General features: G+C 36.8%; 1 long non-coding RNA gene across 1 annotated transcript; it reads right to left on the bottom strand.

Annotated features, from left to right (window-relative positions):
* Positions 1 to 6,371: 6,371 nt before the first annotated feature.
* Positions 6,372 to 19,470, bottom strand: LOC135221399 (uncharacterized). The gene is made up of 3 exons (XR_010315930.1): positions 19,319 to 19,470; positions 18,592 to 18,713; positions 6,372 to 7,851 (listed from the first exon to the last, which is right to left on the bottom strand). It is a non-coding gene; the product is annotated as an uncharacterized LOC135221399 (long non-coding RNA).
* Between the last annotated feature and the right edge of the window lie 3,480 nt (positions 19,471 to 22,950).

Below are 22,950 nucleotides of genomic sequence, written 5' to 3'. Positions count from 1 at the left end.
ATATATCAATAAAATATTTGATTTTGAATTTTTCCTTAGTAACTCAACTTGTCAAATGATGTCGCTCGTGTACGGCGTGACGTCACGTCTCTTGGCAGTGAGGAGATCGTGTTCTTTAGAGTCCTTGGTTTTCGCCTGCCATTGCTGTTCGTCGTGAGTCGTTCTGCCTTTGGTTTCCGAAACACTTTAGAAAATTTTGTTCAATTGACTTGAGCTCAAGTGGGTAATCTGAAACAACAGAGGTTTGTGGTTTTACATTAGTTGTTATAAGTTTAAGATAAAGGATGGTCGTGAAGTTCACCGTTCAACAGTGTGAATTACATATCCTTTTTTGTCAATGCAATTTGTGATATAACCTTACACATATTTTTGTGGATGTTTAATGGCAGTTATTTGCTAGTAATAATTTTCTTAAAAGCAGGTTATAACGGAATGAGTATCTTGTCTGTTGACTATTAGTGGTGGAAATAATTTCTCCCAGCCCGAGTCTTCAATGTTGAGTTAAAGAAGTCTTTGAGAAAAGTAAATTTTGGCGAGTGGGAAAAGGTTGGTAGGCGAATTAGAAATCACGATATTCGTAAACATGGATCATCGTCAAGGTGCTATCTGTAAGAAATTTTTAAAAGCTTGCGAAAATAGCAAGGATATTACAAGGGTAGATTCTAATTTAAAGCTAACCTTGCTTAATCCAGGGAAATAGGTCCTCTAGCCAAGTGTGTGAACCACATTTTTAACATTTTTTCAGTTTGTGCTGTTTTTTTTCTGCGATTGCCTACTAATTAAGTGTTTGTCTTGAGTGAATTTCAAGTGAAGTTGCTGTTTTTTTTTCTGCGTTGCCTTACTAATTAAGTGTTTTGTCTTGATGATTTCACCGTGAAGTTGTGCATTTAGTTTTAAAGGTATTAAGACTTTGTACCATTATCGAGAGTTGTGATTTTCATTACGAATTGAGATTCAGTGTATTGAACTTTTCAGATTGAATTCGTGATAGTAATGTTCAAATAATTTTTTGTCATTTAGGATGTCTCTACTAAAGTGCCAGATAACGTTAGTAATTAGCTCCCTTGACTTTTTTATCAATGAAATTTATTCTGAAACTTAACATTACATTTGGCCTTAATTGAAGGAAAAAGGTCCGTGATCTTTCTTCTAGGGAAATTTAAAGATATGGTAATTCTTCAGAAGCAATCCGCACTGGATATTAAAATAAATAATCACCTACATGGAAAGAGCATGTGAAAAGCAATATAAAAAGTATAGTCATTATATGAGAGATTGAACGGGGTGGAATTAAATGAGCTTGATAAGTTTTACCTCGAATTTTTCCTAAGTCGGGAGAGGTGTTTCCTCTACGGTAATGTTTACTTTTAATGAGCCCTCTAACTTACTTTCTTACGGAAACAAAAGCAGTTCCAGTTACTCATTATTGGCTGAGAGGTGTGACATCGTTATGACGTCATGGGTTTCATAACCAATTACGAACGACTTTAGTCGAAAACTTAAGTTTCACTAGAATTTCAGCGGAGTAATAAAGTTAGCTTGTCCAGTGTCCACTGGGTATCCTTGTTTGACCTGAATACTCGAAAAATGAAGCAAAAACTAGCATTTTGTCTTCCTGTAGCTATGGCAGAGGTAGTGGCTGGCCCTTCTGGCATTAATTTTGACAGAGACCTTCGATTTCCTACCGATTGTTTGCAGTGCAATGTGGGTTACGGTGAATTTTATCGTTATTTGTCTAGTGGTGGTGGTAAAGAAGTTGTGATTGAATATGTTCAGAGACATAATTTAAATCTTCAGCCAAAAAAACTGCGAGTGTTGTGGAGCTATTTGTCGGATCGACTACAACAGGAACGCCTTTGGGTGTGATCGCTATGTAGTGACGAAAGGACGTCGGCGTAAGCGATGCGACACCCAAATCTATCTGCCACGGTAAGTAGCCTTACTGTAAACCCTGTGGGTAGCGCGCGCAGCGCAACATTACCTCTTGCCGTACATGCCGTGCTTGCCAAGAATCTTTAAATTTGCGGATAAGGCGCGAAGCGCCGTTCCGCTACGGCCTTACTGACAGCACACATAAATCGATGGTCGCCGATATGTAGTCGCTCCTTACTTTGTTTGTTGTTGTTTTGGTATCGCCGCCATATTGGCTTTGGTGTTCTTCCGCCGATTTCGGTCGGCGGTCGAGTGGGCCCGCGAATCAGTAGGTGCTCCCAATTATTATTATTGCTGCAAAGCACTCCTTTCTGGTTGTTTTGCGTAAGAAAATAAGTTAGAGGGCTCATTAAAAGTAAAACATTACAGTAGAGGAAACACCTCTCCCGACTTAGGAAAAATTCGAGGGTAAAAACTTATCAAGCTCATTTAATTCCACCCCGTTCCATCTCTCCTATAATGACTATGCTTTTTATATTGCTTTTCACATGCTCTTTCCATGTAGTTGATTATTTATTTTAATATCCAGTGCGGACTGCTTCTGAAGAATTACCAAAGATATTGCTAGATTAAATTATTTTAGTAGCCTGACGATAGTCTGAACATGAATGCCAGATTATTACCAAGATTAAACATACGTTCACTGAGAGGAGGAATTGTAGAGTATGGAATTTCTAAAACTTCCATTGAACCCAGGAGTCTTAAATTACTTTTCTCTCCTAACTGGCGAGAAATTATGGTGTTTAGTGACTGTTGGTTTTCACTATGAACAACTAAAATTATATTTCTAGCCTCACAGATAAAAAGCAGTTGGTAATTTATTGATTTCCTTTAGCCCAGAGGGGGAAAGGTCAAGTCAAAGGAGCAGCGACTTTTACTTCCATGTAATAGTTCGCTTTGATGTATTAACACGGGCTGGGTGTAGATGAGGACTAGTTCATGGATTTTTTTAGAATAAAACCATGCATACTAAAAGATAAAAATTTAAATTTCAGTGGTGTTATAATGTACTAAAATTGGCGTTATCTTAAGAGATCCATAACTAATTAGCCTCAAGATTTGCGTGATAAGATTTGAGGTTGGAACAGCTGATGGAAAATGTTTGGTTGAATAATCAGGACTTTGAGCATATAGAATGGATATAGTGACGGATGAGGTCAGGAAAAACAAAAAAGGTGACTTAAGGATAAGTGAAAGAAATTTGAAAGGAGGTATTTAAATAACCAGTCAAGGGTAGATAGTAATAACCTTGCAATAGGATGTTGTATCTATTTTTAAAGTTTGGGCACCAGGGTACATTCGAACCTGATTATAACAGCCCAAAGTTACTGAAAAATATTCGGAACTTGTTTATATTTGAGCCGCGTCCCATGAAATTTTCAGCCACTGTGATGTCAAAACTGCCAGACGCACGATCATGGCCGACTTTAAACCTTAAAAAAAAAAAAAAAAAATTGGGGCTAGAGGGCTGCAATTTGGTATACTTGATTGGAGGGAGATGTAAACATACCAATATGCAGCCCTCTTAGCTGCAGTAGTTTTTTTAATATCTTTTGGGGGCGGACTGAAAAATTGAGATCAGAAAGTGCTGCCGGACAGACTTATCGATTTGAAAAGTTGTATTTAGGGTACTTGGAGGCGCAGTTAGTATTGAGGTATGTCAAGCCGTGTCAGTTTGAGTAATTGCAAGAAATCTTGCACCAGTCATTTTATCCCAAGTTTTTAAGAATGGATTGTTTGGTCAATCTGTTAAAGAAAGGGTCACGTCAAAGATCGCTCAAGCTATGACTGCAAAGAAAGTTTCGTGGAGGATAAGGCGAATCTGCTGAGGGAAATTGCGTGAGAAACTGGTTCAAGAAAATTATGGAACAGGATGCGATATTTAAGGAAAATATTAAGCATAACCATGTACTTTTTCATTGAGGCGATCGCAGATCAGTGAAGTTTGAGAAGCATTTTAGCAAAGTACTGAATTTAGAAAGAATATTACAATCCCTTTAAGTGGTTGAAATACTGCAGTTCCCAAGAATGCAGTTTGAAGTTATCCTTGATTACTTTTGAAAGTACGTGGTCAAAAAAAGATATACGGATACATAAGTACGTGGATGTCTAAACTTGAACTGTGTGGGACTTATAGAAGTTGGTAATTAGGATTTTCTTGTTAAATATCCTTTGCCTTTAGTGCGGAGAAAGTGTACCAAAATGCTAGAGAGATAAAACCTTTGAAATCATTTGCTTATAAGGTTTGGAAAAAAGTTTGTATAATGTTACTTTACAGATACAGTACAGATCTTTGAAGTGGCCCAGATCCATTCTGGTTCTAGAACATGAATCATTAGACGTTGGTTTAGAGCAGTGTAACTTTTATGTCAAAATGCCATAGTTTTAAGATATTGAACTAAGGCATTTTGATAAATTATGGAAAAGTGAATAGCGATATTGTAAGTCTGAATGCCTGCTTTGGGAAGGTGTTATGTTTCTATCAGTCATGTTAACCAATTGAACTGGCTATCCTATACAAAATGCTGCCTTCAAGTTTAGTTGTATTTGTTAAGCTTGCTCTTAGCGTTTTACTGGTAATGGATTTGAGATTAAACTTTACTGTGATTTTGTTTTAATTTTTCATATTTCTGGAGAGACTTAGGACAGACTACTTAATAACTAGCTGACACTTTGAATTACAGAATATACCTTGAAATACACTGGACTTCCTTACATTCCTGTGACCCATGTAGTTGCAGCTTGACTTTCGTTGAAGCATGATCAATCCAAGCTACAGAAGTAGTTCACTTTGTTTAGATGAGACCTCCGTAAGTCTGTGTACTGCTGATTGATATGTCACACTTGCTGCTTGATGTGATTAAGGGTATTTTTCATTAAACTCGAAAAATAGGTGAATTAGTATCCTGAGACATATAATTCATCTCTCCAATCTTTGGAGAGCTAAAAGATAAATCACAAATGTCAGGTGCTGGATTAATTCTGAATTCAGATATGGTTGGAAATGGGAAGTTGGAGGAAGCCTTTGTATGACAATACTCAATGCTTTGTTTTGGTGTCAGAGTAGAAATCGACCTATTATCTAGGATCAGCTACCACTTGAGATATCTACTAATGCTGGTTAGTTCATTGTTAGGTAAACTTGAATGTGGCATTAGGCAGTTGGTAACTGTAGAAGAGTTTTGGGTATGGTTACTTTATTAAATTAATGGCTGATTATGAAAACTAATGGTTGATTATGGAATTGGAAGCTATTGGAGAGTTTCATCCCTGAAATGCTAGACTTATTTAGACCAGTGTATATTTTGTTCTTGTAGAGCTAGCTTCCAATAGTTAAGTGGTTTGATTCTATTATTGGTGGTTACACTTTTGTGAATATTTGTTACTTTGGCCATTTTTATGCCTTCAGCTTGAGTGAAGGCATCATGCTGTTTTATTGGTCAGCGGTTTTGCTCACTTTGATGCCCAAAACCTAAATGAAGGTTTGAATACCTGATTTATGTTGTTACATTCTTTAAATTCAGATAGTCCTAAACTTGCTCACAAAGTACCCTCTTGCTCATTTAATTTGCCTTAGCAATCTGCCAATTAAATTTTCGTCAAAACTGATACTGATTTTGGAATGGTATTTTAAAGAATTAGTACCATTGGTACCCTGTGAATTTTTTAATTTGTATGCCTTATGCCTTACTTTTTTCCAATTAACTAGTCAGATATTACACACTAACCAAGATATCTGATAATTGTGCTGAGTCTACTTCAGTATGGGCATTTACTTTCCTATTTTAATTTTTTTTTTATACAGATTCTTCTCAGTCTTATGGGAGCAGTCTCTTCGCAAAGCCGCGCCAACTTCAGGAACTCTCAAGTCAGTCGTGTTATCTTTCTTTCCCCGGTTAGCTGCTATAGAATAAATTTTGTAGGTCAGGTTTTTTGCCAGTTAAGCAAAATTTGCAACTCTTCGAATCATCTGCTGATGTAATTTACATTACGTTTATCGAAATTTTTATCTATCAAGTCTTGTACTGGGAGGTCAAACTAATTTGAAGATTTTTTCACTTAAAAGCCGTAGCTAATTTGCTTAGGGAAGCTAGATTTCAGCTTAAGCTAATGCTAATTATCTGAGTTACTGGAAATAAATTATTTTGCTTGAGAACCTTCACAATTGAATGTAGAAATAGTAAAAGTCACATTTAAATGTAAAAATAGTACAAGGAAGAACTTTTACTGTATTTTTTATAAGTTTGTAAATTCATATGCCCATTGGTTACACTATATACACTTTAGATACTAATCTTCCAATTTTCCAGAAATTGAGGCGCATTTTCAGTATTTTAGAAATTCTTTGGTGCAATAATTTTGTTGGCATAATCAATAATTAATTTGTTGACATAGATTTCTCAAGTATAAAATCTTTCTGTGAATAAAATTATTTGTGTAAATTAGATTTTAATATATTTACGAGAGAATTTTATATTCGTATAGTTTACAAGTATGAATTCTGTTCATCGGGACCAGAAACAAAGATATTACAGGGGAGCAAGACAAGACTTTGACATTAAACGAGGCGTATTCCATAACAAGCAGAGGTTTAGAAATTTTCTTGGGGATAGAATGCAATTTCCCAATAAATCTGATGCAGGGGCTTTCAGATTAACAGCGCAACAGATTCATTCTCCCTGCTGTTACCGAGAACATAAGGCTTAAAGTTGCAAAAGTTAGTCGATGGCTTTTTGGTAACGCTCCTGAAGATGATTACATGATCAGGAGAGATTCATCTCTGTTACGTAGTTACAGCACAGTTTAGTTGACAGCTGTGGTAAAGTTACTGAAGATGCAGCAGAGATTCATCTTGGTTACATCCCAATTTTCCTGATGATGATTTACAAAGATGCAGCAGACCTCCTGTAATCATCCTGGGTTACACAGAAGAAGATTCGAAGTCATATGTATGTATATAGTATTTTGCATTACATGGAAGATTGAGGGTATAAAGGCATCTTGGTTTACGTAGAAGATTTCAAGTCTGAGGCATCTGGGTTTACGTAGAAAATTCCAAGTCGGAAGTATCTTGGTTTACGTAGAAGATTAAGTAGCCAAGTATATATAGCTACTTCCTAGAAATATCAATCTTTTCCAGAAATAAAAATTTTGGTGAACAATGGTTGAGAAGTGAGGCTTGTCTTCATGAACAGCAGCGTTGGTAAACTTCTTAAATTCCTTTGAATGTCATCTCCAGGACATCTCCAGGACTAGTTATTTCTTCGACAGAAACTAGTAATCTCCTCCACTAGTTCTCTCTTATTTAGGAGCTAATGTTTTTAACAAGGATAACTAGTAATTTCTTCAACTATTCTGTTCACGTGGGGGACTAGTAGTTCCCTTATTCAAAAACAGCAGCATTTGTTTACTTTTCTTCAACTACTAGAAACTAGCAGCATTTGATACTTCTATCCCCTTCGCAAACTAGTTGTTTCTTCTGAGACTATTCCCTACAAGAATAGCAACTTGTGTAGACTTGTCCCTTTCGGGAACTAGTAGTATTTCTTCTTACTTTTTTTACAGGAACAGCAACTTGTGTAAACTTCTTTCCCCTTCAGGACTAGCTGTGTTTCTTCTTCGACTTTTCTCTTCTACAGGAACAACTTATGTAGAATTCTGTACCTTTCGGGAACTTTCTGCATTTCTTAAACTAATCTTTCTTCAGTAACATCTCTTGTAGACTTCTCTCCCTGTCAGATATATAGCTTGTGCTCAGAGTTCTCTCGCCTTCAAAAACAGCTTATTTTCCTTGCTTAGTGTTCTTTCTCTCTGAAGTGTTCAATGACGCTGCTTTTGAGACTCCTCTTCCCTTTAGAAACGCCTAACCGTCGCCTGCTTCTTGTTATATTCCTGTTGTTGACATCTCGACTCCAGTAACTAAAAACAAATTGGATTGTCAGAACAAGTACAATAAAACTTCCATATACTATGGTTTTTATTTTTATAACGTCTTAGTATTTCAATTGTAAACTTCGGGTAGAACCAAAGCATAGTTTGATATTGCCATAAATGACCATAAGATTGTACAACATTTTATAATAAAATCACGTTTTCAAAGTGGAAATTAACTATAAACAACCTTAACTGGGGCTGGATAGTATTTGCAAAATTATCCGATAATGAAAAAAGCAACTCAACCAATCTTGTGAAAGCAGCAGTTGCCATCTCATGACAGGCTCTCAAGATTAATCAAAAGTTATCCGCCTCACATCTTACAAAACTGTCAAAATTGCATTGCAGTTTAAATAAATATTAGAAATTTTCGGACATTCGGGAAATAATGGCTGGTAATTCCAAAGTACAAAAGAATGGCTTAAAAAAAATAGCAGAAAAACCAAATTCCACAGTAGCGAGATATTCGAAAGATTAATAACATTCACGAAATGGTTGGAAATGCAAAAGAATGAATTTGGAGACACGGCTGCAAGACCAAATTCCACTGTAGGGAGGTATTGGAAAGTTGGATATTGTTCTTCATCCTACCAAGTTTCCTTAAAATGGAACATGATTTTCTGACCATAATATTTCAATAAGAAATATATCACTTAAACTTTTTTCCGTTTCCGGGACATTGGTCTAAGTAAGTACCTGCTTGAAAAGTATTTGACAACTTCTAATTTAAAATAATTCCTTTCGCAAAAATTTTAAACTTTAAAAATATTGCCATTTTTACGCAACCCTGAATAAATGTCTTGTATTTGTGATGAAATGTAATATTTCTTTATAGTCTAAAACTACTTCATATAGTGTAGAATAACATGCCATGTCACAGCACAAAAATTTTCATTTGTGTATGATATGAAAACAAAATTTGTTCCATTTAGGGAACATTTGATGGTTACAATAACTAATTCAGTGCACTAGATATGGCCGAGCCTTCCAATAACAGTGAAAGTCGTGGTACTGCCTCCAGCTGCGGGGGATTCTGGTGATCAAGACAGTGACATTGAGGATCTTGTAGATGACCCAGAGGAACAACATGAACCAGGAGGACTAATAGAAATTGAAAGTGACACTGATGAATGTGAAGAATCTTTATAGGAAAGCAAAGAGGAAAAAACTAGTGAAAAAGAATTGTGCATTTGATAAGACTTCTTTCTGCTGATATCCTTTTACCAGATGATTTGCTATCACTACTATGAAATTCAGGGCCTCTGTAACACGGTTTTTTTTGAATTTTGCTCCTTATCAAAGCATCGGATGTAGCTGAAAGTTGACATATGTATATTTTACAACTACACAAATTTTGTCAGCATTCTTAGGAAGGAAGGAAGGAATCAGCCACTTGGAAGGAGTGTTATTACCAAAATGGTTGATGTGATTTCATCACGCTCAATTATTGAAAAGCACCAACTTTACTTCGACAACTTTTTTACAAGTCACGATTTATTGGTACAGCTGGCTGAATCTGATGCTGCTATGGGAACTGGGACAATTAAGAGAAAATCGTAGTGCTGGAGCAGCAAACTCCTTGTCGACCCCAAAAGAACTACAAAAGATGGAGAGGGGCACATTTGATCATCGCTGTGTTGCAAAATGGAATGACAGTGCTGTTGTGGACATTGCAAATCATTGGGAAATTCATGAATCCTGTCCACACTGAGAAGAGGCGAGTGAGAGGTGGGATAAAAGATGTTTCACAGCCGCTTCTCATCAATTCATACAAGGAATGGATGGTGGTTATCTCATGGACCAACTTTCTGCTTCATATCGCCCAATGATTAGAGGGAAAAAATGATATTGCCCCTTATTTTTTAATGCATTAAATGTAGCTGTAATTGCTGCTTGGAGGGTGCATCGCAAAACTGAGATTTACTTGTCCCACTTTGTTATTTGCCTTCTAAAATCTCTGTCTCTAAATAAAATCTGAAGGCACAGTAAGGCAGGTACCACGACCCAGGTATCCCACTGGTGCAAACGCTCTTCCAGTTGACATTCACTCTGATGGAGTAAATCACATTCTGACAACAACCCAAGGAAGATGCAAAATTTGCAAGAAAAATACAAAAAATGTGTCAAAAATGTAATGTACGTCTGCATGTCGAAAGGGGAAAGAAATTTGAGAATTTCATAAGGTAGGTAAAGTTTAAATTTGAAATTGTCATTAGGCTTGGATGTTATAAAAGGAATGTATTGTCTAATATAATGAATGTAAAGATCTCATTTATTCTCTTTTAATTTTGTTTTGCATATGATTATGCAAAACAAAATTTACATGGGACACCACCAATGTACCAAACTTCTGTATATTTTGTAGTTCAATAAAATTATCTGTGAATGACATTCAATTATCGTTACCAATCCAATGTTCCTTAAATGGAACATGCTATAATTCCTTTGTCAAAACAGATAGGGTTCTGAAATTTTTTGTGGATCTTAGTTATCATAATGGCATAAATATGCAAAAATAGAGAATTTTCCATGGAAATTAGTATGGCTGGTAGGATAAAGGTTAAAAGCTCTAAATAATTCTTGTGATAATCCCAAACAGTCTCGAAGTAATGATTGGATATACACAGGAACGAACAAGGGAAAATGAGTAAACAAGTACAATATTGGTTGGAAATACACAAGAACGAATAGGATGAAAAATAGAAGTACACGAGTACTGGCAGAAAGGCAATGAAAAGTGAAATGCAATATTTGCTCGAATGGTAATTTCTGACATAATTCCACACTATGGTAATTTCTGACATAATTCCACACTACGGAGGTACTGAAAAATAAGATATTAGTACCAGTATGACATGGCCAGCTTGAGCAGTTTTGTCAAAAGAAATGTGACTTCACATGGTAGAAACACAGCTCGAGTAGTTTTATATAAAAGAACGCACTTCAGAAAGTACAAACATGGTCAAGGAATAGTAGACTACTTTCTCAGATGAGCAATCTGTTATAAAACCAGCATGATTTAATAAAGCTTTGCAGGAGTATATTCAGAATGATGTAAGTTCAAGACCAACTCCCAATTCTGACCAATCATGGAAACAAAACATTCAGTTAGCATTGTTATGGAAGAAAACTGACTTGTATACCCTTAACGTGGCATGAACTGGAAAGTGAAAGACCTGGTACATATGCCCTTAACTTGACACTGATGCTTTTCTGAGTTTAATCATTATCCGTCATTAAATTTACAAATTAGGCTCTGCTTGATTGACCAGATGGGAAAATTCCAATAAGCCACAAAAATATCATAACCTTAATGTTCTTGGACCACATTCTAGCACCGTAATAAAGCGTGTTAAGAGGCACACCACTCTCAGTACTTTCTAACAACCCTCCATTTTCCATGATTCTTACAAGGGAGGCGGGGTCACCAGTGCTAAAACCAACCAAAATGCATTCATCCATTGTTAAACTGGAGCCAATTTTCTGCACCAAGTCTATGAACGTCACACATGCAATACAAATTACTCACACAATGAAGGCTAAAAACTTATACCCAAGAGGTAGACAATTCTGACAAACTTATTAATTCAGTCATGTACAGGAGATATGAGCATGTAAACAACTTACAACAAAGAAATATGAAAATAAAAAGGAAATTAAACTTTCACAAAGTTAAATTGCCAACTTTTAGAGAAAAAAAAATCAACAAATAACTAAAGCCCTGTCCACACTAGCAGGTACTGTCCTACGGCCAAAACACTGTTCCCATAAACTGTTCCACTCCACTGACTGACCAAGTATGCAGCCAGAACGAGGCGATTGTCTGGTAACACTGCTTCAGAAGTGAGAGAAAATATAAACAGCTGAGGTGACAGACGGGCATGCCCGTTAGTGTGGATAAGCCATTTGAAATCACCACCTTTCTAAAATTAACAATAATCTGAGCAGTGTCTACACCAGCTACAAAGCCTCTTAGTGTAGTCAAGCACCATATCTACAGTCCTTTCACATGCTCTGAAGTTCATGATACTGTTGGCAAGCTATTGGATCAGACTCCAACTTTAGTGACTACCCCAGGGGACCTGGGTACGCAACTCTGTCTATTCACAGCACCCAGGAAAACCCAGGCCAAATTCTACAACTGCTTGGATGTTGATGACAAATGCCATCACACCCCTCAAATGAACATTCTGCATAATACATTATTTCTTCATAAAACTATAGAGAGAACAACACACAACTCTGGCTATGACATTTTATTTTGAGCACCTAATGTAAGTCATGAACAGAAAACAGTCCCAAAAATGAAGAATAAATGTGGTGATAAATGTAATGATTGTATCTTCAGCAAATGCTAAACATGAATGTAGTTTCCACTGCAGTGATTGCTGTTTCTGAAGTGAATCTTTGATGAATCAGATATCTGATTCAAATTAGGTTTTATGCTGATACAAGACCAAATATGGTAATTTTGCTGAAATAATGAAAAGATAATCCTAAATTTTAAAAGTCTATTATTGATTTAAACTTAGAATTGAGGATATAAAGCTTACAGATCAACAACAAAAATTCAGTATTGTATTAAAGTGGCAATGGGCTTATTTGATTGGTGGCATACGTTAAAATGCTGCAAGTTTACTAGACAGACAAATGAAAGCTTCAAACCTCACTTGAAAAATATGTACAGTACAAACTTTAAACAACTATGAACATTGTTACTAATGTTCAAGGGTAGAGGACTACGCTCACTTTGAAGTACATGCTGCTCTTGGTTTGTAACCAAGGAAGTTTCCTTTACTCTATAACATGAACTGTAAGCACACCGTTTATGAATTAGTACCTGAAAAGGAGTATCTACATTAGCCTCACCATTTTTACTGAATAAGTCAGGCTTTCTTAATATATTTAACCAAAAAACAAACCAACATTTCAGCCTTACAACTATTAGTATTTTTTTTTGTCAACTGTAAACATTTAATATGTTTCTTACTAAAACTGTAATTTTACAGAATTTTTTTAAAACTACCTAAGCTGAACTCTTCCACTTCATGTAAAGCCATGAAAATTAATACTGACATTGCAAATACAGGTTACATGCAACCCCATGCAATTGAATATGTAAGTGGCCTAAGAAATTGGCCACATTAATTTGTACCTATCCCTAAGCTAGTGTGCTGGCCAAAGATCCTAGGCTCCTAATTAAAAATGAAATACTTATAATAAATTGAGTTTTTACTATATACTTACCCAGTAGTTACTTACTAACCCCTTCAAGACTGTTGTTGCATAGAATTTCTTGATAATCTTTTTAAATATCAGCTGTATCTTCTTGATATTTTGGCACAGCATGTTTTATATCCTTCGGTAATTTTGGGTAATATAATGAAGTATCAGAATTTATTAAGGCAATTTAACTCTTGAAGTTTTTCAATTTCCTCGACATTCGTTGTTGATATCCAAACACCTGTCCTTGGCTTAGCTAAAGAGTTAGGAAAGAGGACCCCCCCCCCCCCCCCCCCACTAGTCGTCTCTCTCTCTCACTCTCTCTTCCTCGTCTCTCTCCTCTCTCTCTCTCTCTCTCCTTATGAATGGAAGAGTGTACTTTGTTATGGGTTCTTAACAGAGCACCAAAGGTTGCTCACTGGAAGTCTAATTTTTTCAATTCTACAGATATAAAACCCTAACGCTCTTACTGGGAATAATTCTCTCTCCTCTGCCTCCAGGTCTAGTATGTCCATGAGTCTTTTAATGGTAAAAGAGCAAGGAGGCCATGGTTGAGAAAGGTTCTCATTTTCAGCCAGGAAACCAGAGTAAAGGAACAAATGACATAGCCTTGTGAGAACCTTATTTCCTCTGAGTGTAGCATGGGGCTCACTTACTCTCTTAGCTGTGGCAAGAGCTACAAGGAAAAATCATTGTCAAATTCCTTAGCGAGGACGACCACATTTGCTCAAAACGAGAATCCAAGAGCCTCTTTAGCACCACATCTTAGTTCTATGAACATGTCTCCTCCCTTACATCCTTAGACGTATCAAAAGACCTAATAAGGTCTGAGATCTTGGTTGGAAGGAACGTCTACACTACTATGTCTGACCACAGAGTTACTATAGCCCTGTGTCCTTTAATGGTTGAAGAAGAAAGGTTCCTTGCCACTCTCAGGTAGAGAAAAAAAATTCTGATAACTAAGTAATAGAAGTATTAGAAGATGAAGCACTATTTTCCTTACACCAACCTCTAAAGACTGCCCACTTCACTTGGTAGACTTTACCATTGGAATGTCATCTAATGCCTTCTAGAAAAGCCTTACGTTCATAATAGTTTGTAGACAGTCGAAATCCTGTCAGGGCCAAAGTGGACATGTCTTGGTAAAAGCTCTTGAAGTGGGGTTGTCTGAGTAGACTTGGAATTGACAGAAGGAGTCTAGGTTGGTCCACTAGTAGATTGATAAGAACTTCCCTGACCATTCTGAAGGGAGGGAAGACATAGGTCCAGATTTAACCAATCTAACATCAACACATCTGTCGCCCATGCCAATGGGTCGGGAGAGAGAGAACAGAATAGTGGGAGACTGTGGTTTTTTAATGTTCCAAATAAATCCAACTTCAGTTCTCCCCACAACTTCCAAAGTTTTGCATATACTCGATGGTCCAATGTCCACTCCATTGGAAGTATCTGCTTTCAAAGTCTTAGCTAGCCCCGATAGCATTGTACTTGCCCAAAATAACCCTTGTTATTAGTTGTTTCCGATTCTGGTCTGCTCAAATCAAGAGACTTTTGGTTGTATTGTAAAGAGAAAACGAATGGGTCCCCCTTGAAGACTGATAGAAGCTAAGGCCATGGCATTGTCCGCATTAACCACTATTGCCATGTCGCAGACTACCAAGAAATGTTACAGACCTAAAAGAATTGCCTTAATCTCTCTCAAGTTCATATGCAAACTCTTCTCCTGATGAAACTATGTTCATGATATCTCTTTTCATCACAGGAAAACTATCCAGCCTTGATCCCTTGCATCAGAGATAAAATTTCAGCTTGGGGATCAAAACTAAACGATTTTCCCTCCTCCAAACTGTCCTAGAAGTTCCACCATCACAGATCCTCATTCATCTCCTGTGTTATGGAAAAAAAAGTGCAGATCTTGATTCACCTTCTAATCCCAATTGGCTCTTAAGAAAAACTGAAAAGGCCTCATGAGAAGCCTCCCAAACCTCACTAATTGTTCCATTGATGTTAGTGTTCAACAAGCTCACCCACTGCATGGCTGAGCACTTGTTGAAGGAGAGAAAGAGACTGACCAGCTTCAGGCAGTCTCAAATCCTTTGGGGAAAGGGAGAAGCCTAAAAACTATGAGTATTCAACTGCATCCACAAATAAACCACCGGTTGAGATGGAGCCAGTTGCAATTTCTCTAGGTTTAGAAGCAAGCCTAAGTCTTGAGCTAATAGAATCATCTTTAGAAGATCCTTAATGCAACTGGCCTTTGAAGGCGTGGAATTAGCGAACCATCCAGGTATATGGATATATTTATATGCAGAAGATGAAGCCAGTTGTCTAATAAGGCAAGTGCTGTGGTAAAAACTTGTGCTGCTGTTGACAGCCTGAAGCATAAGGCTGAAAACTGGAACAGTATTCTTTAATAACACAAACCTTAGGTATTTCCTTGAATTCCAATGAACGTTAATATGGGAATAGGCATCTTTCATCTCTGACGAGACCATCCAGTTCCCTTGGTGTATGAATGCCAGGACTGACTGTATTGTTTCCATATGAAACTTTGTTTTGGTCAGGTACAGATTCTTTGTACGCTCCTCATCTTCATCTAAAGAGATCAGCCAGAGCAAGTGGATCATCGGGTGCTATCGACAACGAATCAGCAGTCAACTTCTGAAGGAGACCCAGGACACTGTACAACTGCTTCTTTAGTGAAACTAAAGAAGGGTCTACATCACTATGCAATGTTGGAATAAAAAACAGTCACACTAGTAGTTGAAAGCACAGGGTACCTGGATGAAGTGGACAAAGTGGCAGAGCCTGGCAACACGCGAACTGGGGCTCACCCGAAAGTAAACGCTTAGACGCCAAATCGTGAGTAGGCACTTGGCTGCCAAGAATACACATGGAGATCCGAAGATTGCTTGGGTGCTACTTTCAGGCTCTCTGGCTGTGAAAATCGTTCTGGGCTGTCCCACTTACAGCATGAAGATTAGTGCTAAGTGAAGGTTCTCTAAACCTTTTTCAGTGGACGAGACTCGTCTGAAAATTTCCACTGGTGCCCTTACTGGGGGTAGAATCAATAGAACTAGATGACAAAGGATGTCTATGAAACCGGTAAATGTTTAGGAGAGGGCTGCATGAAGATATCGGTGATATTCAATGTTTTTATTGCTAGAATGTGTTGGAATGTATGTAAATGGTGGTATATGAGTGAGATAATGTAGTGAAATAAAAAAAACACGAAATATCGGTGATCAAACTCATGCTACTATTGTCTTCCTCCCAGATTTTTTCCGAGTCTTTTGTTATTGCTTACTGTGTCTTGTTTTAGCTCAAATGAGCCATGTAACTACTAAAATCTGCAGAGAAACAAGTACACTATGACATCTTACACATTTGGCCAATAATTTTTTGACACCTCAAACTTTGGCCAATGGCACAGGTGTTCGAAAATTGTCTCTGTGCAAAAATACATTATCCCACCAATGCTATTTCAGCTCCTTCTTAGACATGGAGCCAGTAGCCAGCACTACTTCTGAGCAACATTTACAGTACATTCCAGATCCTGTTGACAAAATTCCAGCATCTTATTTAAGTTATAGTGATTTTTGTCGAGTGTATTCTGGAAATACATAAAAACTAGTGGATTTGTGCCAGAGATTTAGTGCCCCTAATTGGCCTAGGTAGGGTTATGGCGCCCTAGGTTAGGTTAGGTGGCTGTGTTAGGTTAGGTTAGGATGCTTTGTTAGGTTAGGTAGTGCCCCGCAAATCACTTTTCTCGGGTTACCCCCACCCAAAAACCCCAGTTCCCACTGGGGGTCCCCTATAATTGTAGGAGTAGGTTTAGGGTTAGATTGTGTGTGTAAGAGTAAGTAATAGTTTCTTGTTTTTAAAGTTTCCTCATGTTTCTTCGAATTCTGTAACACCAATCTGGTAGTTTCTTACCATTTTTCATTGTTAAACCTTAAAAACTGGTGTGGCCCTCCCCTAAACATTTACCGTGACGCCTTTCCAACGGCAGTCTTTTCTCGGCACCTGGGACACTCCAGGTGCGACTAAGGGGGTGACTGCCCATGGGCAGACCCCACTGACCTCCTTTGGGCCTGAGTATGCCTCCTACCGGGGCTGGGGGAGTATGGCAGTGACCTTCGCCTATGACTACTGGGGAAGCAAGAATATCAAACTTCCAGTTAAACTTGTCTTTGAGGCTGGCATAGTGATCCGGTTCGGGAGCAAGTGCAATGGGAATAGGATATGAGGATTTTAGAGGAGGACTGGGAATAGGAGATATTGGTTTAGCACGGGGATAGACAAAAGAAATATCAGAAGCACCTGATATCTTAGCCATGTCTTGCGTAGCTAAAGATTTAGTTCTGGCTCCAGAAGTCGCTTTTCGTTTGCAATCTCTAACTTATTAATATGTGAAGAGAAAGTCTAACACTGTTTCTCTTCCTATGCACTGCACTCCTCCTCAAGTCAAATTCCTAGTGCAAACTTGATCCCTATATGTATATAACATATGTGGGTCATAGCAAATCTTAGTTAACCAAGTGTTGCAGCATCTGCTGCAATACCTAATACTTGAATCACTAGAATCAGACATGTCTACTAGCCACTAATGAGTCGAAAAAGGACAAGGCCAGTAAGTCTCCTGAATAATTGAAGTCAAAATCGTGAAGGTCATAATCAAAATCCCCCAAAAAAACAAAAGTCAAAGGCTACCTAGGCACAGAATACTTTACCAAATCTGGGAAGAAGTCTGCCGAAAACCATATGCAAAAATGGGCGGGGCCAGTCACCTACATAAAGATAAGACGATTGCTACAGCTTTTCAAAATTTAAGCTGTCGTCGAGTAGACACTAAGCTAAGTAAATACTGGGTAAGTTACTTATATAAAATCTTCTATTTCATGTAAAACCATGAACATAACTAATCAAATTGCATAAATAACGTTGCATATAATCCTATGCAACTGAATATGGAGTGGCCTTAGAAAACGGCCACATCTGTATTAACTCCTAAGCTAGGGTGCTGGCCTAAGGTAGTAGGCTCTTGCCTAAACTCTTCAGATTCGTGTAAAACCACGAAAATAACTGATGAAATTGCATAAATTGACATTTTATTCAATCCTATGTAATTGTGTATGCAAATGGCCTAAGAAAATGGCCACATTTGAACTAACCCTAAAGCTACGGTGCTGGCCCAAGGTCCTAGGCTCTTTCATAAACTAGTCTATTTCGTGCAAAATCATTTTACATTAAGCTTTGGCACCTTCAAATACAGATACTGCATGAAATTCTATGAAAATGGATGTGAAAATTGCATATAATACGACCACCTTCATATATCCTAACCTAGGGTGGTATGCTAAGTTAACATGAGAGACATGCCCGAAATTAAGTTATGTAAGCCGCCCTAAATTTAAGACTAAATCGATGGCAATGGCGCATTTTAAATGCCTTCACAGACTTTAAAATTTTACATCTTCAAACATAGATACTTTATTTTACCTTTATTTTAGTAGTTTCTCGACGTTTCCCAGATGCTGATGTTACAAATTTCAATGGATGGTAAGATTAGTACCTAGAGGGTTTGGTAGAAAAGTGCAGTCTGAAGGCCTGTTGAAGGTTTTCTGGAAAATAAATGGATCACTGATATTTTAAGGTTTACAAATGATTTAAAATTTTGCATTTAAATTCGCAGATATTTTACAAAAGGCATTACCTTCACGATTAACTTTAAGATCTGGTGCCTTCAAGAACAAATATGTAATTGAATATAAAAATCACATTGAACATGACCACCTTCATCTTTACCTAACCTCGGGTGGTAGACTAAGGTTCATGACAGCCTACCAAAAGTAAACCTTATTATGACGGCAAATATACTTGATGCATGCGACCCTATGCAATGGAATAAGTAAATAGCCTAAAAAAGGCAGTCTTTGTACTAACCTTTAAGTTAGGGTGATGGCCTAAGGTCCTGGGTTCTTACATAAACTCTTCTGTTTTGTGTAAAACCATGACAATAACTAATTAGTTCCTTAGCTCTTACCTAACCTCTTCTCTTTCGTGGAAAAACCATTTAAATAACTCATTAATATTGACGCCTAATGTCACATGTGTGGTGGCCCTAGGTCCTAGGATCTTACATAAACTTTTCCATTTAAAGTAAAATCATGAAAATAGCTACTGAAATTCATATACAGGCGCTGCATGCACAGGTACTTTATCTTACCTTTATTTTAGGTGTTCTCAGAAATTATCCTGACGCTGATACTATAAATTTTGGTAGATAAGATTATAGGGTTTGGTGGAGGAGTGCTGTCTTACTCTGCGAGTCTGCAGTTCTGTAACTTCTGTTCAATCTGTTGTTGTAGGCGTTCCAGACTTCCGGTCTGTGTTGCCACGTCACTAAAACCGTTTTCCCCTGCACCAGAGTTGATTTTCCCCTACTTTCCCCTACGCACCAAATGTAATAATAGGACAAATGAAAATGAAGTATTCAATTTTAGTTTCAGTTCACAGTGTAACCATTCCAAATCTTAGATAAAATAAAAAAGTAAAAGTTAACTCTGGTAAAGAAAATGTATTTAAAAATTTAATGCATTGATAGAAAATGCAAATGAATAGTAAATTATCTCATTACGAAAAAAAATTGATTCACTTCTAGGAATCCTTCAATCACTGATAATTTAATTAATTTCACTGTCTGTATATTTTTTAAAGTGCTTTGACATTGCAGGACAATGAAACGAAAGGTTTTTTTTCTAACTACCATTGCAACAGTATTCAATTCTGCTTTGATCCTGCAGTCAACCTTTAGTTCAAGAAACAGCCATTTAACAGATTTGCAGTAACTTCCTTTGCAGAACGCATATGAGAATCCGATTTCATATGACCGATGGGTTTCAATTATCCTGAAACAAATTCTTTAGCACACATTCTGCAACGAAACCCTTTCTTTGTGCTTTCCTCCGCATAACCGTCCTAACCTACACCTCTCCTCTTCCCATTCCTTCCTATATCCTTGGGCACGATAACCTTTATCATTTACTATAGGCATAATTACACAGAAAATCCCATAACAATGTGATTAATTAATAATAAAGCTTCCCTCACAGTCCTCATCGGAAACTGGCTAGACTGAAGCTAAAATGAGATTCAAAATCACAACTCTGAACCTGAAACACGATGTCCATTAAAAAATGAGGAAAAACTGGGATTTTAATACTATCATTGTTATGCAGGGCTGTTTAATATTTAGCGCCGATAAGATTTATATTAAAAATATTTCATTTGGTTTTCATCTAGAATACTGAAGAAAAAAACATACTATAAGAGAAATAAGTGAAATTTCCTATATCAGTCTCAACAAAGGTCATTTTCCCCGTAGGTTTCCCCTACCCACTACGGACACAAGATTTCCTCTACCGAAGGGAATCTCCAAAGGGGCCGAGTGCCAAATTTTGTCGGGGTCTGTCAAGCGGTTCGGCTTTCTATAGCAAAGAAATATACAAACATTCACTTATATATAGTATATATATATATATAGATATATATAGATATATATATATATATATATATATATATATATATATATATATCAGCAATAGAAGAGTTCCGTGGAAATCGGAGACGAATAATAAATATTAAAACCAGGGGCTTGAATGAAGAGCATCTTTATTTGCGACTAGTTTCGGAGATTTACTTTCTTTCCTCCGTCATCGGGCAATCTATATGAAATATTATTTACAATTAAAATCAATGACGTAATATAAGTTACATTAAAACAAAGCAAAATAAGATAAAATTACATAATTACTCTAAGTTACATTAAAATTAACGAAGCAAAATAAAATATAAAATTACACAATTACAAGACATAATAACCTAAACTCGCAGCAAAATCTTAAAATATAGAGAAATACATTGTTTGTTGTCAAAGAGGCAGCAGGAAAAAAATCTAAAAATCTAAAAACACAGCAATTCAACAGACCTTTCATTATTACAAAGGGAGGGTTTATCTCTTATGGTATATAGAGACTAACCACTCCGAGCTCCATTGCGTTGGTTCTGCAAGTAAGGACTGAAAAGGAATCTACATTGATAGGATGGTCATATTCTTCAGAGTGTTGACGAATGGCACTAATGGTGGGTTTGCTTAATGGCCTATTTGTCCTAACAGATCTTCCGAGATGTTCGAAGATGCGAACCCTGAACTGTCGTTTAGATTGTCCAATGTACCTTGCACTACAGCAATGACACTTATACTTATACACAATAGCTGACTGCAGTTCAGTTGGTATCACATCCCTTGAAACTGAAGAATTTTTGTAATGTAGATTTAGGCTTAAATATTACTCGAATGTTTACTTGTGGGTAGAATTCATGCAAAAGTTTGGTTACTCTTTTTTTAACATTAAAGGACCTATTTCCAAGAAACGTGATGGGAAAATACATAACTGCTCTGTTGACAGTGACAGTTGTAGGTTTTGGAAGTAATAATTTTTGAAGCTCCTTTCCTATATACGTATCAATAAAACTTTTGCTAAAAAACCGTTCAAAAATAAGCACTGCTTGATGAAATTAAACTCTAGGTTCATATTAACATAATTTGAACATTATATTAAAAGCCCTCGATGTTAAGGGTCGTTAATCAAATTTTTTCTTGAAACTGAACAGAATAAATGAGGACATTTTGGTGGTCAAACCCGTGAAAGTCGGTTTCCTATAAACAGATGTGATAAATCCGTTTTCACTGTGGCTGATTAGTATATCAAGAAAGGCCAGCTTTCCTTCTGCCTCGGTTTCTGAAGTGAATTCGATATTGCTGTGCTTTGAGTTCAAATATTCTAAAAAACAGTGAAATGTGGTTACTAGATCTAAAGATTAAGAATGTGTCATCGACATATCGCCTGTACATCATAGGTTTGAAATCTTCGGGACATTCATTCAACCATCCTCTTCATAATGAGCTAGGAAAGCATTGGCTAGCGTTGGTCCTAATGGATTACCCATTGCTACGCCGTCTACCTGTTTATATACCTCCTTGTTAAACATAAAAAAGCAATCACTTACAGCTAGTGATAACAACTGATGAAACTGTTGTTTAGAAAACTTTCAATTTTATCGGCATCTTTAAACAAATCTTTAACACATATGTCAATTGTTTCCTTTAAGGGTATGTTAGTAAACAAAGATTTAATGTCAAAACTGGCCATTACACATTGCTCATAATTCACTTCACAAATTTCTTTTACAAAGTAAAACGAGTCCTTTACACTGTACTGTTGGAGGTGATCGGTGTTAGAATAGGTACCAGAAATTTTGCTAACTTGTAATTAAATGTACCAATAGCAGACATTATTGGTCTTAAAGGACAATCTTCTTTATGGACCTTAGGTAAACCGTATTAAAAAAAAATACCGGTGGTGAGCCTGATGTGAAAAGTCTGGAATACAGAGAATCATCAACAACACCTTCAGCTTTCAATTTTCTTAAAAAACCTGTTTATCTTCTCTTCCTTGTTTAGAATAGTTAAAAGAATATTTTATTTAACAGATTGAATTTGGTATGATCACCCAATACATTAAGCATTTTAGAAATATAATCATCCTTGTTCATTAAAACTACCCCATTACCTTTATCTGGCTTCAAAATACCACAGATCTATCGTTTAGCCAAATTCTTCAAAACTTCGTTTTCTTCCTTAGAAATATTATGTACAAAAGAATTTCTATCCCTATCATAAAAAGAAGAAAATGCTAGATGTTTCAGTGAGCACTTGAAAAACTCAAAACCCTTATTATCTCTATCATAGAAGGAATGGTTAAGTATGCCTTTGAAAAACATTTCAAATGTGCAAAA

Source organism: Macrobrachium nipponense, chromosome 2 (genome assembly GCF_015104395.2).
Source record: "Macrobrachium nipponense isolate FS-2020 chromosome 2, ASM1510439v2, whole genome shotgun sequence".
NCBI lineage: Eukaryota > Metazoa > Arthropoda > Malacostraca > Decapoda > Palaemonidae > Macrobrachium > Macrobrachium nipponense.
Note: the sequence above shows the minus strand (reverse complement) of the source record. Positions and strands in the feature narration are given on the sequence as shown.